We start from the raw sequence: 14,871 nt of genomic DNA, 5'->3' as shown, positions 1-14,871 counted from the left end.
AGTCTCCAGCACTGAGAAAAAGTACCTCTATTGTTTTAAACCAGCCAATTCATGGCACTTTGTTATGGCAGCCCTAAGAAAATAACACACCCACCACCACCACCATCACCACCAAATACTCTTGCCCCACTGGTCACTTTTATTGTCCTTATAGTTCTTAATGCCATTTGAACAGCGATGTACTTTCACTGTCTCTTATTATCATGTCAGTTCTAGGAGAGCAGGGACCTTTGGTGATTTCTAAGCACAAATATTTTGTCAAATAAATTAACCATCCTGTTAAGATTAGAGAAGGTGAGAATGATAATTCATTGCCAGTATCCACAGCAACTATAAACACTTCTATAATCTAAAAACAAAGTCTAATATCCAGACCTAATTAGCACTGGGAGAGACTTCATGCCATCTAAACTATCTTGCTCTATCTGGAAAATGAACCCCTGAGCTAAAGAAAAACTACTTCGGAAAAAGAAGGGGTAAAAAGCATTTCCTACTTACTACTTCAAAGATGTGGCTGAAAAATAAAATTACTTCAGTATTTCCCATATGTCAGAAGACAGACTCACTTCCTGAAAGGGCAGCACGCACAGGTATCAGAAAGCTAACTCTTAATGGAAGGAGAAAGCAAAGATCTGAGGGAGGAGTGGAGGCAGTCAGTTAAAAGTCAAAGTAGAAGATTTCCAGGGTTATTTGGTAAAGGAGCAATTCATGCAGCCAAACAGCCAAAGTCCTCTGTATTAAGAGGAGAACAAGAACGTACACTTGTAGGGAGGACTTCTCTGGTGGTCCAGTGGTTAAGAATCTGCCTGCCAACGCAGGACACGCAGGTTCAATCTCTAGTCAGGGAAGATTCCACACATGCCTGGGCCAACTAAGCGCATGCACACAACTGCTTAAGCCTTCTCTCCCTAGAGCCCCCATTATTCAACAAGAGAAGTCATTGCAACGCGAAGCCTGCACCCCACAACTAGAGAAAAGCCTTCACAGCATCGAAGACCCAGAACAGCCAAAAACATAAAAAATAAATTTAAATGTACACTCAGTCTAGATAAAGTTACTACTGTCAATTTATTGGACTCTATTGTTGGTTGTTGGGGGCGGTCTCCACGTGCAACTTCTTTTACTCAAAGTATAGAAAACATTCTAGAGAGACTTCTGAAAAAAAAAGGAGGCTTAAAATTAGGAGGGGAGTTCATAATTAATGGGGGTGTCACTTTTTGGAAACACTTCTTTCCTTGATCGTGTTAGACAAACACAGAGTTGCGAAGCAGGGAAGTGCAAAGCAACCACAGAGTGGACACCGAAGGAGCTCTGAAGACAGAAAGGAACGAGAAAGAGCCCCGGCCCTAAGGAAGGGGTGCCCTTCCAGCTCGGGAGAGCAAAACATACAAGAAGGTAACCAACTGCAGTCGCGCAGTGGAGCGGGGAGAGGAGGAGAAGCCGCTGGGCTGCAAGGAACTCTGACTGCCTTGCGGGGCTCAAAAGGGAGGAGGGCATCCCAGGCGAAAGAGTACATGACGTGGGCTGCGAGGGAAACAAAGGCCTCCACTGCGAACAGGAAGAGCAGCATCCAAGCAAGGAGCCAGAGCGGGGCTGACCTTGTGACTGATGACTGCTTTCCCCCAGATTGGTCAGAAATTGGGATTTTTCTACTTTGACTTTCCACATATAATCAACTAATTTTCAAAGAACTAGTTTAAAAAAAAAAAACAACCTGCTGAATATAACTGTAGCTGGTATTTGATTTCCAAGTCACCTCTGAATTTACAGGGACACAGGGCAGGTTGGCATTAAATCAGTTATCACTGGACAAGTCTGGGGAAAAACTGTAGTTATTTTGGTCTTCTGGTTATTTGGATTTTAGGCAAATGGGAAATTAAGGTATGATTAATAATTGTACTTTCTGCCTTCATAAGACTTAATAGTTCTCTAAGTGTTTCCATATACTAATTGGAAATGTGGTCACTCCAACAACAACTGCTTTGCTGTCATTTATCAGATGAAGCTCCCAGGTGTTACTGGCCCAGGGTCAGATGCTTAACAAGCGGAGAAGCTGGGAACAGAACTTGGGTATCCATGATATTAATACCTCCTCCGGGGTTCTTCCTGTCAAACATATACTGCTTCTCCAAAGTGGGTACTGTGACAAAAAGCACCACAAGATAGCAGGCCATTTTCAAAGAGCGACACAGTAAGGGGGAAAATAAAAAGTTGAAAGTCTGGCAAGAAGAAGCACAATACCATGTTTATGTGTATTTTATTTAACATATGCTACTGAATCTCTTATAGAAATGTAAACGTTCATTCATGTCAAACTAAACCTGCTTCTAAACTCCCACTGGGAATTAGACACATTAGATACACAGATTAAGGGTCAAATGCACCCTGAAATTTCAAGAGCCCTGGAAAGTTACGTAAGGAATCGTCTAGATACTGACACACATGCCCCAAAGAGCCGGCCAGTGCCTCCTCTTCTGTGATACAGAGTCTCTCTGGCCTCTCTCCTCTCACCTTTATCGTTCTCTGCTCTTCAAATCACCCTACTCGGACACCCAACTCTTCTCATGGTGTGCCACTTGGAGGCTGCTGCCTATTCCTCCTAGTTTCTAAACACATGATTACTCTTCCCAAAGTTATGACCCACTAACCACTCAACTATTTTCTCAGCGTTCTCTTTCTTACTATTCTATAGCTTAGTGTTAGATACCCTTTGTGGGCATTAGGAGGGTAAATACAAGATGAAGCCATCACCCTATGAATGCATGAGTTTAAGAGTACAATATCATCAACGGTTTCAGAAGTCATTAGAAAAATATTCCATGAAATGTTTTTTTTTCAAGGGATGAAGGGAATCGTCTTAGCTATAAAACAAGGAAGGTGGAAGAGACAGTGATTCCCAGAATGGGCACTTTTAAAAAATGCATATTCCTGGACACCACACCAAACCTCAAGGGTAGCAGAGGACCTCAAGACTCTGACCGGTAAAATGACTTTCTCTCCATTGTGTCACGGTAAGCTGCATCTTATGAAGTTAGGATGGCTACGAACATCATCTCTCTTTCTGCATTCCACCAGCCTCAGGCATCTACCACCACCTTCTCTGATGTCTGTTCCCCAGGCACTCTCATCTGTACCCTGGTCCTAATCAACTCCCTTGAGTCTCCTTTCCAGGAAGACCTGTTAGCCAGGCCATAGTGGCAAGGGCAGGGCAACTTCAGGGAACCAAGGTGTGCCAACTCCGTCCCAAAGGGCAACCATTGCCAGTTTCCCTCCTCTTTGAACTTCAGCCTGTCAGGGTAGTAGTCAGGGTGAGTCTTTATGACAACTACCATGTTCCTATGTCAACACAGAATAGGACCCAAAGTTGCAAAGGAACGCTATTGGCTACAACTCCTCAACATTCTAGATCAACACAAGGGATCCTCAAGAAATTTAAAAATTATCTTGGCTTGAATACATACTATGTTCAGATATTTAAGAGTTCAAATAGTAGTAGAGGTATACTTAAACAGTATGCTAAGTAAGTGTCCTGCTCATTCGCATCCCAACCACCCACTTCTCTTCCTCAGAGCTAATCACTGTTACTAGTTCATTATGTCACCTTCAAGAGGTAGTCTCCAGAGTCACAAACATAAGCACAGATTTATAAGCACATATTTAACATCAATGACCACAAACTGCTCTGCACCTTGATTTGTTTCCTTCTTACATCTTAGAGATCATTCCATGTCAGCAAATACAGAATTACTCCACAAATACACATTATTTCACATCAGCTTTATAACAGCTACCTAGTCTTGTTTCTGCTCCTTATTTAACCAATCCCGTACTGATGGATCTCTTGCTCTCTAAATCTTTGTTTGTTGTTACAGACAATGCCATAATGGATGTCTTGGTGAAATTCATTGTGCAATGTACAAATACGTCTGTAGCAAAATTTCTTATATTTCCTAGGACGAGAAGACAGCTGGCTTCTTAATTTTGGCAATATTGCCAAATTGCTATCCATGGCATCTGGTCCCATCACTTCATGGGAAATAGATGGGAAAACAGTGGAAACAGTGTCAGACTTTATTTTTTTGGGCTCCAAAATCACTGCAGATGCTGATTGCAGCCATGAAATTAAAAGACGCTTACTCCTTGGAAGGAAAGTTATGACCAACCTAGACAGCATATTAAAAAGCAGAGACATTACTTTGCCAACAAAGGTCCGTCTAGTCAAGGCTATGGTTTTTCCAGTGGTCATGTATGGATGTGAGAGTTGGATTGTGAAGAAAGCTGATCGCTGAAGAATTGATGCTTTTGAACTATGGTGCTGGAGAAGACTCTTGAGAGTCCCTTGGACTGCAAGGAGATCCAACCAGTCCATTCTAAAGGAAATCAGTCCTGGGTGTTCACTGGAAGGACTGATGCTAAAGCTGAAACTCCAATACTTTGGCCACCTCACGCAAAGAGTTGACTCACTGGAAAAGACTCTGATGCTGGGAGGGATTGGGGGCAGGAGGAGAAGGGAACGACAGAGAATGAGATGGCTGGATGGCATCACTGACTCGATGGACATGAGTTTGAGTGAATTCCGGGAGTTGGTGATGGAAGGGAGGCCTGGCGTGCTGTGATTCATGGGGTCACAAAGAGTCGGACACGACTGAGCGACTGAACTGAACTGAACTGAAGAATGTACGAGCCTGTCAGTTTCCGTGAAGCCCTGCCACCCCAAGGAATTAACAAACATTAAGATCTTTGCCAATTTAACAGGTTAAATAGTTTCAAATTGCATTTCTTGTATGAGTTGAGCATAATTTTATATTTGTAAGTGCCACTAAGTAATTCCTTTTCTGTGAACTGTTTCTTCATTTCCTTTGCCCCCTTTTCTATCTGATTAACAGTCATTTTTTCTCATTGATACATAGGAGCTCTTTGGATATTAAGAAGTAAACCCTAGTCTATGACATGTTAAAAATAGTTTCTTCCTGGTGTGATGATGTTTCTCTTTCCTCTTACACATACTGCTGCTGCTGCTGCTGCTAAGTCGCATCAGTCGTGTCCGACTCTGTGCGACCCCATGGACGGCAGCCCACCAGGCTCCTCCGTCCCTGGGATTCTCCAGGCAAGAACACTGGAGTGGGTTGCCATTTCCTTCTCCAATGCATGAAAGTAAAAAGTGAAAGTGAAGTCGCTCAGTCGTGTCCGACTCTTCGCGACCCCATGGACTGCAGCCCATCAGGCTCCTCCATCCATGGGATTTTCCAGGCAAGAGTACTGGAGTGGGTTGCCATTGCCTTCTACCTTTTCTTAAATGAAGCGAATTTATCAATTTCCATCTTATACCTTCTTTTTTTTCTTTAAGATGTTTAAAAACTTCTTTTTAAGTGTAGAAATAGACATCTTCTACAATGAAGTGAAGTGAAGTAAAAGTTGCTCAGTTGTGTCTCTTTGCGACTCCATGGACTATACAGTCCATGGAATTCTCGGGCCAGAATACTGGAGTGGGTACCTTTGCCTTCTCTAGGGGATCTTCCCAACCAGAATACTGGAGTGGGTAGCCTTTCCCTTCTTCAGCGGATCTTCCAGACCCAGGAATTCAACCAGGTCTCCTGCATTGCAGGCAGATTCTCTACCAACTGAGCAATCGGGGAAGTCCATCGTCTGCATCGACCATCTCTTTAGATTTACATGTTTATTTTTTTTGTTGGCATTTTTTGAAATAAAACTGGAAAACAAGCTGGGATATAATACATCCATCTACTTCCTTCCGTGACGTTCCTGTTCCATTTTACCGAGTTTCTATAGAATTTGATCTCTTCTTTTCCCTGCTTTCTTCCTAAAGTTTCCTACATTTGCTTGACCTACCTTGGAGATCACACTCTTTTTATAGTTCTTGCTCAATTTGAAGTTTATTGAGATCAAAAAGAATTTCATTAATGGCTTTTCATAATCAACATGCCATTCAAATTGTGCTACTTCTTCTATTTTAGGGAAATCATACCACAAAAACTGCTCAGATTGTTGCCTGATGGGGTGTGAATATGCAAAAGCTTGTCTAGCTGCTAGAGACAAACAAAAAGCAAAAATGTTATCTTAATTTAAAATAAATCAGACTTTCCTCTTTATCTCCAGAGATGACATGTAACAAAACTTTTTTTTAACTGCAATGTTCTTTTAGATACTTGATTCTTTAAACTTTAGTAGCTGATCATAGTATGTTACTTGTAGCAACACTGTATTATGTATAAAAATATAACAAGGTAACTTCAAATTTATGATAAAACTTAAGCACTGGTTTAGGAGCTGTGAAATAAAGCTATTGCTGGAAATTGAGGCCACGTTTATTTTAGATTTGACTTTTGGAAAAAAAAAGATTCTAAAAATATACTGCTGTTGTTCTCCCTTCTACTTCCACACTTTTCAAAAGGTGGATAGGACTATGTCAAGAGTTATAGTAAGAATTGCCTCAATAACAGGCAAGGTAAAAACGTAAGAGCTGATGTCCTGTTCCTGACAATTCCCTCTACACTTCAATTTTGTCTCATATTAGCTTATGGAAAGAGAATGACAAAGGAAAAGAGAGAAGCACAAGGTAATTTAATTTCCGCTATCCTTTCCCGTCCATTGAGTCAAAAGACAAAGCTATGGGTATAAAAATAGCAAACATCAAAAATTTTTAAATAATGATATTTATTTAATCCCTCATCATACCCTCAAAAATGAAGACTTTTCTCTAAAACTCTAAGCAAAACTTTAGAATAAATGTTCGATTTCACTTCCTATACCAACCACTCAAAGAAAATGACAGGAAATCCACTGCAGATGTTGCTATTGATTCATCTTGTTATTCCCCTACCCATAATTTAGGGCTCCTGTTACCACCAACAGAAGTAAATTATTTGGCACACTATCTTCTAATGGAGCTGGCACCTCACTGGGCAAGTCTCAGGGCCTCAGTTTTTCCACCTGTAAAATGGGAAAGGTTGGAATTGGAATAAAAGATTTTTAAGCCCTTTTCTCTTCATGGCAAATAGATGGGGAAACAGTGGCAGACTTTATTTTGGGGGGCTCCAAAATCACTGCAGATGGTGACTGCAGCCATGAAATTAAAAGACGCTTACTCCTTGGAAGGAAAGTTATGACCAACCTAGACAGCATATTAAAAAGCAGAGACATTACTTTGCCAACAAAGGTCCATCTAGTCAAGGCTATGGTTTTTCCAGTAGTCATGTATGGATGTGAGAATTGGACTATAAAGAAAGCTGAGTGCCGAAGAATTGATGATTTTGAACTGTAGTGTTGGAGAAGACTCTTGAGAGTCCCTTGGACTGCAAGGAGATCCAACCAGTCCATCCTAAACAAATCAGTCCTGAATATTCTTTGGAAGGACTGATGTTGAAGCTGAAACTCCAATACTTTGGCCACCTGATGTGAAGAGCTGACTCATTTGAGAAGACCCTGATGCTGGGAAAGATTGAGGGTGGGAGAAGGGGATGACAGAGGATGAGACGGTTGGATGGCATCACCAACTCAATGGACATGAGTTTGAGTAAACTCCTGGAGTTGGTGAAGGATAGGGAGACTTGGCGTGCTGCAGTCCATGCAGTTGCAAAGAGTCGGACATGACTGAGCAACTGGACTGAACTGAACACCTCTAACACCTTGTGTGTGTGTGTGTTGCTCAGTCGTGTCTGACTCTTTGCAACCCCATGGACTGTAGCCCATGAGGCTCTGCTGTTCATGGGATTCTCCAGGCAAGAATGCTGGAGTGGGTTGCCATTTCCTTCTCCAGGGGATCTTCCTGACCCAGGGATTGAACCCAGGTCTCCGGCACTGAAGGCAAATTTTTACCATCTGAGTCAACAGAGAAGCCCTCTAACACCCTAATATGAAGGTCATTTAAGAATAAGCACATCAAAAAATATAAGTATTTTCAGTGTCTAGGTACCTTCTTCATATATTTCATGAATTGACCTCTAGGTTTTATTGAATAGAAAAACATACAATCCATCATCTCTAAAGGAGAAGATAAACATTTGTATATTAATCATGAATTCTTTGTACTCACTCTCATAATGCTGGTGATATTAAATGATAATCTGCCAATATTTTACTTATTTTTACCTATTTAAACTTATTTTTATGTATTAAGCTTTTTTTTTATTTACTTAAGTTTACTTTACGGGTTAAGTGACATACTTAATATTCTCTCTTTCCCAGTTATTCATTAGATAGTCCTAGATATCAAACTAGTTGGAGTGGCCTCCTTGGAGTAGCTCTGTCCTTTGTCAACTTACTATATAGATTTTCTGAGATACTGGCCCTATCCATTGGAATTCTCTCACCCGGGGTAGATTTTACTTTCAAGTAATCTGCAAAACCACTGCAAGAAAGAGTCTTCGGACATTTCTGCTTCTCATAATTCATCACTCTATTAACATTATCCTTTTACAGATATTTAGTATTTGTTTTATACTATATTATAATTAAAAACTACATTCATACAAACACAATGTAAGTTAATACCCACTTACAAGAAAACATTTCACATAATCCACCAGGAACTTTGTCTTGAAACCATCAAGATTTAATATACTCTTGAGATTCCTGTAATACTCAAGTTGGATCTCTTAATAACCATTCATCTTTGTCTATTTTCTATTTTTCTCTTGAAAAACCAATTCAAAACTGTCATGTTCCATTCCCAACAAATCTGAATTCAACCATCCAACTATCCCTTCCCTGATCTCTGTCTTTCTCCTACTTGATAACATGTGTCTTCATGACAATAGGACTTAACCATGAATAAGTCCTTTTAAAGCTTCTGTTTTTAAGAAATCAATAAAACTGTATTTAAAGTAACTGTTCTTTGCAAGAACTGCATTTTTTCCCCCAAAGCACTCTCAACTCAAGGAGGTCTAAACATAAATCTGGAAAAAGTTTAGGGAACAAAAGAAAAAATAGACACTTCATGCAAATTCTAAACCAAAGCCAGATGCACCCCACACACATGCATACATATTCAACAGTGATTTGTTTTTGGTAGATGCTGTTTTGAGTAGATCCTTAAGGGCAGGCATGTTTTTGACCCAGCACCTAACAAGGCACCTGGCACATACTAGGTGTTCAGTAAACGCAGGCTGAATGAGAAAGAACATGCAACATCACTGCCACATGAGACCCACAGGAGTGACTGGCCAAGGGTTTGGTAATCAAATGGATGGACATAGTGTGCGTGTGTGCTAAGTAGCTTCAGTCATATCCCACTCTTTGTGAACCTATGGACCATAGTCTGCCAGGCTCCTCTGTCCAGGGGATTCTCCAGGCAAGAATACTGGAGTAGGTTGCCATGGAAGATCTCCAGGAGATCTTCCCTACTCAGGAACTGAACACGCGTCTCTTGGGTTCCTTACATTGGCAGACAGGTTCTTTACTACTAGCACCACCTGGGAAGCCCAGGAATGGATACAGAACTATTCACAAAGCTCATGGAGACTCAGAACAACACTAGAAGGGCAGACCTACAAGTTCAGTAACTGACATCCTGTCAGTATCAGAAGTAACATACACCATGTCAGTCATCCCTAAAATTAACTTTAGTTCATTTTCTTGATCAAAGCTACTAAGTTCACTCTGAATTTCAAATCATTGAATATATCTATTCAGGGGATGTAAGGAATGTACAGCTGAAGCAGGGGATGTGGATAATCATCCCTGAATAACAGAGGTTTATAGTCCTTTATTCTCTTACGAGCTTCTTTTTTGATAACATCTGACTTTTATTGGTAAGCAACAAGGTTTTTTTCTTGGGAGGTCTTTCTTTCTTCTCTCCTTCTGTCTTAAAGATGTTGCCACATTGTCATTCAACTGCTTTTGGAACTACCAGCAAGATGTTCTCCAAATCACTATGCCAGGGGAAAGCAATTTAACATACATACACACACACACACACACACACACACGTATGCTTGTTTGTATTTGATTATTTGTGTTTGTTTGTTTCCCTGGCTTCTGTAAGTTAGTACAATTTTGTAAAATAATTTGGCAATTTCTATAAGTTGAATGTTCACACATCCTACATAATCAACAATTCTATACCTTGGTATTCACCCAAGGGAAACACCTGCCCGTGTGCCCCAAGAAATATGAATGAGCAAAGCAGCATTCTGCAATCTTCTTAAAAATGAAAAAAGGGGGGGCTATTGGGAGGAGAGCAGGGAAACATTTTGTTACAGACACATGATGGAATATTGTACATCAGTGTAAGTCAATGAACTACAGCTACATACAACATAGATGAATCATAGTGACATAACGTTGAGTGAGGAAAAAAAGTCTCACACATCAACAGACAGTACATGAGACCTTTCCCTCAAAATTAAAAACAAACTAAAAAAAGGTATTATAATTATTACTTAAGCTCTGCAGCTAAAACAGCAACAACAAAAATCCTCTTTTGAGAATTCGTGCTTTATCCTTCCATAAAGGACAACAAACTTCTATCTACTTATGCATTAACCTAATTCTACAATTATGGAATTATGTATAATTCTGTACAATTTTTCAATAATGCTACAGATATCCAACAACAAATATTTCATCTTGGAAGGACCTAACCTTTCTTCTTGGAATAAAGTTAACTAACACAAAGTTAAAGCAATCTAAGGACAAGAAAACTTATTTTAAGCAATTCTGTAAAAGTCTAACAGAATCACATTTTACTATAGCCAGGAGACAACTGATAAGTCATCATAATCTGAAACTAAGATATCCCAAAAGGAATTCATCCACTGATTGTATAATTGAGCTATCAACATCAAAACTGAAAATATGGGCAAACCCTGGATTTTTCAGGCTTTCTAAAAGCAAAGATTTTAATTTCAAAATGCTGTGTTTCTACTTGGAGGAAAAAAATAAACCACATTATTTTTAGGGGGAAACACGTGACATTCTGGGTGAAAGAATGATAGGAATGATAGGAATAATAGTCCACCTATCAGGGCCTTCCTTATAACCCAAGGAGGGCTATGCATACATATTCTCTATAGGTGATTATAGCCCAGTTACACTGCAGCTTCCCTTCGACCTTGGGAACTCTGCTCACTTTGAGTTACTGCGAGGTCTTCTGTTTCATTTATTATTAGTCTTTGTATCTGCAATGCTGTAGCACTGGATAGGAATATCAACATTGCGAGGTCGCAGTACCTAAAACTGTAGAAATGCTTCCAAAAACCAAAAAAGGGCGGAGGGAGGGTGGAAAAAAAAATACCAAGAGGAAAATAAAGTTAATGATATTAAGATGGCCTATTAAATTATTTTACTTTTGGAGAGAGACCATATTTGCTAATCATCTCTGTGAAATATAACTATCCGTTAGCATACAATTTTTAAATTTAAGAAAAGATAGTCAAGAAAAAAATTGGTATTGGGGGGAAAATCACAATTTACTAAAACTAGTCCAGCGATTTAAAAATGGAAATTCGTATAGAGAAAAATCCTACAGGACTTTGCATCCGGGAGAAAGAAATAATCTGGCACCCCCGTGGGTTCACTTAGTTTCGTGTCAACTGCTTCACGTCCATTATGTAATGCTTCCCCCAGCTTTAAGTCTCTATGTTTAAGCTACCTTCAGGTATGTAACAGAACTGCTACAATATCAGTATCTGGCCATAACTTTCAAAAACAGCTCAAAGGATGTCATACAGATATATCTGTATTCAGCAGAGGCTTTAAAAAAAAAAGATGTGCTGGTGTCACAACTTCTCCCCGGCTTCCTCCCCAGGTCTCCCATCCCTTCCTCCCCAGCATCTCCGGCCACACGTTTTGCGGGCAGCTCCCGGCTGGATGCAGGGGAAGCACGTCTTGACTGCAATGCAAACCCTGTCCCGGTCTGAACCAGGGAAGGCAGGCTCGGGACCGGCCGGGGTGTGAACGAAGGCTGCAGAGAAGACTGCAGGGGAGCCAGCAGCGGGTGGGCAGGGGTGCCCCGAGAGGGCAGTCCGCAGTGCACGCGCACAATAAAACCCAATGCACAACTTGCCCAGCCGCTCCTCTCGGCTCCCCAGCTTCCCAGAAAGGTGCGGCGTAGGCGTTAGCTGGAGCGGGCGCGGGCGCGCGGGTTCGGTTCTCCGCCGACAATTGCATCAGTCCCTGTCCCTGCCCCAGCTTCCCCGCCAGCAGCCGGGGCGCGGGGAGCGCGGGGGGTGCGGGCGGGAGAGCCGCGCGCCCGGAATTCCCCACCACGCGGGGGAGGGGAGGGCGGGCAGCGGGGCCCGTGACCCAGACGCCCCCTCCCACCACGGCCGCGGGCGGGGTTGTCACCGCCGCCGCCCGCTCTCCCGCCGGGGGAGCCCCCGGAAGGCTCCGCTGCCGCGGGGGCCCAAAGCCGTGCTGCCCGGCCGCGCGTCCCTGAGGGTCCTCGGCCCTCCGGCCGCGCACAATGCCCCCGGGCCGCGGTGCGGGCACCGTCGTGCGGCTCCGGGTGTCCCCTCCGCAGCTAGGGCACCTACCGGGAGGGCGAGCAGCGGTGCAGCCGATGGTGCGGGGGCAGCGACGCGAGGCGGGAGACGGCCCCGGCGGACTGGCGCGCGGGCCGGCCGGGCAGCCGAGGCGCGGGCGCCGCCTGCGCGGAGCCGCGGTCTCCGGCACCCACGGCGGCGGCGGCGCTGCGCCTCCAGCGGTCCGCGGCGCCGCAGCCCCTCCTCTCCCACGGGCGGGGCGCGCGGCGGGGCGGCGCTCCCGGCTCCCCGCCCCCGCCTCCCGCTGGCGGCGGAGCTGGAGTGGGAGCGCCGCTCGCCGGACCTGCTGGACACCTCCGGGCCCCCCGGAGAGCCGCGGGCCGGGCGCGCCGAGCCGGGACGCGCGGGGGTCTCACTGCCGGGTCTCGTCCCCGGCCGGCCCCGCTGGGAACACCCCTGCTGTCCAGAGACCACAGCCGTGGAGCCCCTGACCCGGCAAACCCGGGCCTGTGCGCCGTAGAAACGACCCGGTTCGCCCGAGCTCCAGCCGGCGGAGGTGGGCCAGCCCGGGCTCGCGCGGGTTGGCCCAGATGGTCCCAGCGCCCGGGGCCCGGAGAGCAGCCGCTCGAGCACCGTGGGAGAGCGGATTCGGAAGAGAACAGCAGCCCGGTCACCTCCCCGGAGACTCGGGCCTTCATTCAGGTGATCAGTGAACAGACAGGACTGTGTTTGCCTGCTCCCAGCCGGCCCTGACACTCGCGAGGAAAAGTTCTCAGGCCCGGAGAAACACCTCACTAGGACCCTTCCCACCCTCTTACATTCTTCTACTCTTAAACCGTTCCCAGCCGGTGCCAGGGCTGGTTAATCTAAAGGCAAATATGCTAGGAAGGACGGGGTGATTTCTTCTGTAGATGGATGACTGAGGAAATATACGAAATATCTCAAGACATTTCTGTCATCACCATCTTCAGGAGGAAAAAATCCCGAGAACACGGATTGTCACAGGAGCTACTACAGATACAGCGCTGGAGTGCTTTGTGGGCTCTCTGGGGTTCCGGACTGGATGAAGGAGGGTAGCGATGCCTTTAAAAATTTAAGATATTGCTACTCACAGAGGCAATTCCGATGGCATTTCACCGTTCTCTGTGCTGATTAAAAAAAAAACAAAGACAAACTTGTTTTGCTATGAAACATAATCATATACACTCATTCTCACACAATTTCTCTTGACTCTCCAATCTCACTTTTTGGTTTAGCAACTTCCACCCTAACATCATTCTCATATCCTCCTATCAAAAAATAATAGATGCTGGACCCTGTGACGTGTCAGTTTCACCTTAACTCCTTCCCTGTGAAGATATTCTCCTCAAGGGGACAACTGGGGTGCTGACCTTCAGTTGACCATCACATTTTCACCCCTTTCATCTGGATTTTATTGATAGAAACTACTGAAACGGTTCTTTCTCTCTCTTAAGAAAAAAAAGGTAAATCCCACATATAAGAAAATACAAGTGTGAAAGGAGAGAGCACACACAGAGTAGTTAACCTAAAGAAATGCTCAAATATTTTATGGGAACCTCTAGTAGCAGAGAACCATAAACTTATTAGGGAGGGTAAAGGAACTATCACACCCTAAATCTAATGTTTTACCTTAAGAACACTTGTATGCTTTCAGTCTATTCCACAGTATCTCTGTTGTATTATTTTATTTATTTAGTTAGTTATTGGCAGCTGTACAGCTTGTGGGATCTTAGTTCCTGGACCCTCAGCAGTGAAAACACAGAGTCCTAACCACTGAAATGTCAGGGAATTTCTCGTTTTATTGTTTGAAAGTAAGTTTTAAATATCAGGAGGCAAGTCTCCTACATGTCTTATTGAGTAACGATCAAATAAGCTGTGAGAGCACTATACCCATCCATTTGGGGATATGGGTGAAATGAAGAGAGCTGACATGGAATAATATAAAGGCAGGTTTTCCAGTGTGTGTATCACAATATTTTGAAAACTTAGACTGGCATATATATGTCAATATGAATAATAGGCTTTTCACTGCTTTCTGAGCTATGACAGGGTTATTGCTCAGAAGTTGCCAGAAAGCAATATTTTCATTAAGTGTACTCTTGTTGAGAGATTAGTTCACAAGTCATATGTTAGCAAAAAGGATCTCTGCTTCCTGATTCAGTCCTTCAGTTTGTCTCAGAAATACTTGTTCATAGACTTTTTCAATGAAAGAAGATAAAGATATTCTTAAATACTACTATTAATGCCATAATTTCAGGATACGGAAATAAACTGGAATCATAGCCCCCACCATCAGTTATTTTCATATCACACTCACACTATTTTCACTGCAATTTTTCTACGTGTATAATTTTAGCTGGGATTTCTTAAGTATACTGAAAAGCTAATACTTCAGTGAAAGATGCAA

At 43.2% G+C, this 14,871-nt stretch overlaps 1 protein-coding gene across 11 annotated transcripts in view; it reads right to left on the bottom strand.

Annotated features, from left to right (window-relative positions):
* OSBPL6 (oxysterol binding protein like 6) overlaps positions 1-12,653 on the bottom strand; it is a 226,856-nt gene extending 214,203 nt beyond the window's left edge. For 7 of the 11 annotated variants that reach the window (XM_055396931.2, XM_055396933.2, XM_055396932.2 and 4 more), the window contains exon 1: positions 12,495-12,652. The gene's annotated coding sequence lies outside the window, so the exon portion shown is untranslated. Of the gene's footprint in view, positions 1-12,494 lie in introns of all 11 variants that reach the window. The other 4 variants (XM_088830436.1, XM_055396934.2, XM_055396929.2 and 1 more) reach the window with 3 other exon arrangements.
* Positions 12,654-14,871: the final 2,218 nt, after the last annotated feature.

Source organism: Moschus berezovskii, chromosome 2 (assembly GCF_049115385.1).
Source record: "Moschus berezovskii isolate FMDL1 chromosome 2, NW_MosBer_1.0, whole genome shotgun sequence".
Classification (NCBI taxonomy): domain Eukaryota; kingdom Metazoa; phylum Chordata; class Mammalia; order Artiodactyla; family Moschidae; genus Moschus; species Moschus berezovskii.
The sequence above is the reverse complement of the archived record's forward strand: the minus strand, read 5'-3'. Positions and strand labels throughout refer to the sequence as shown.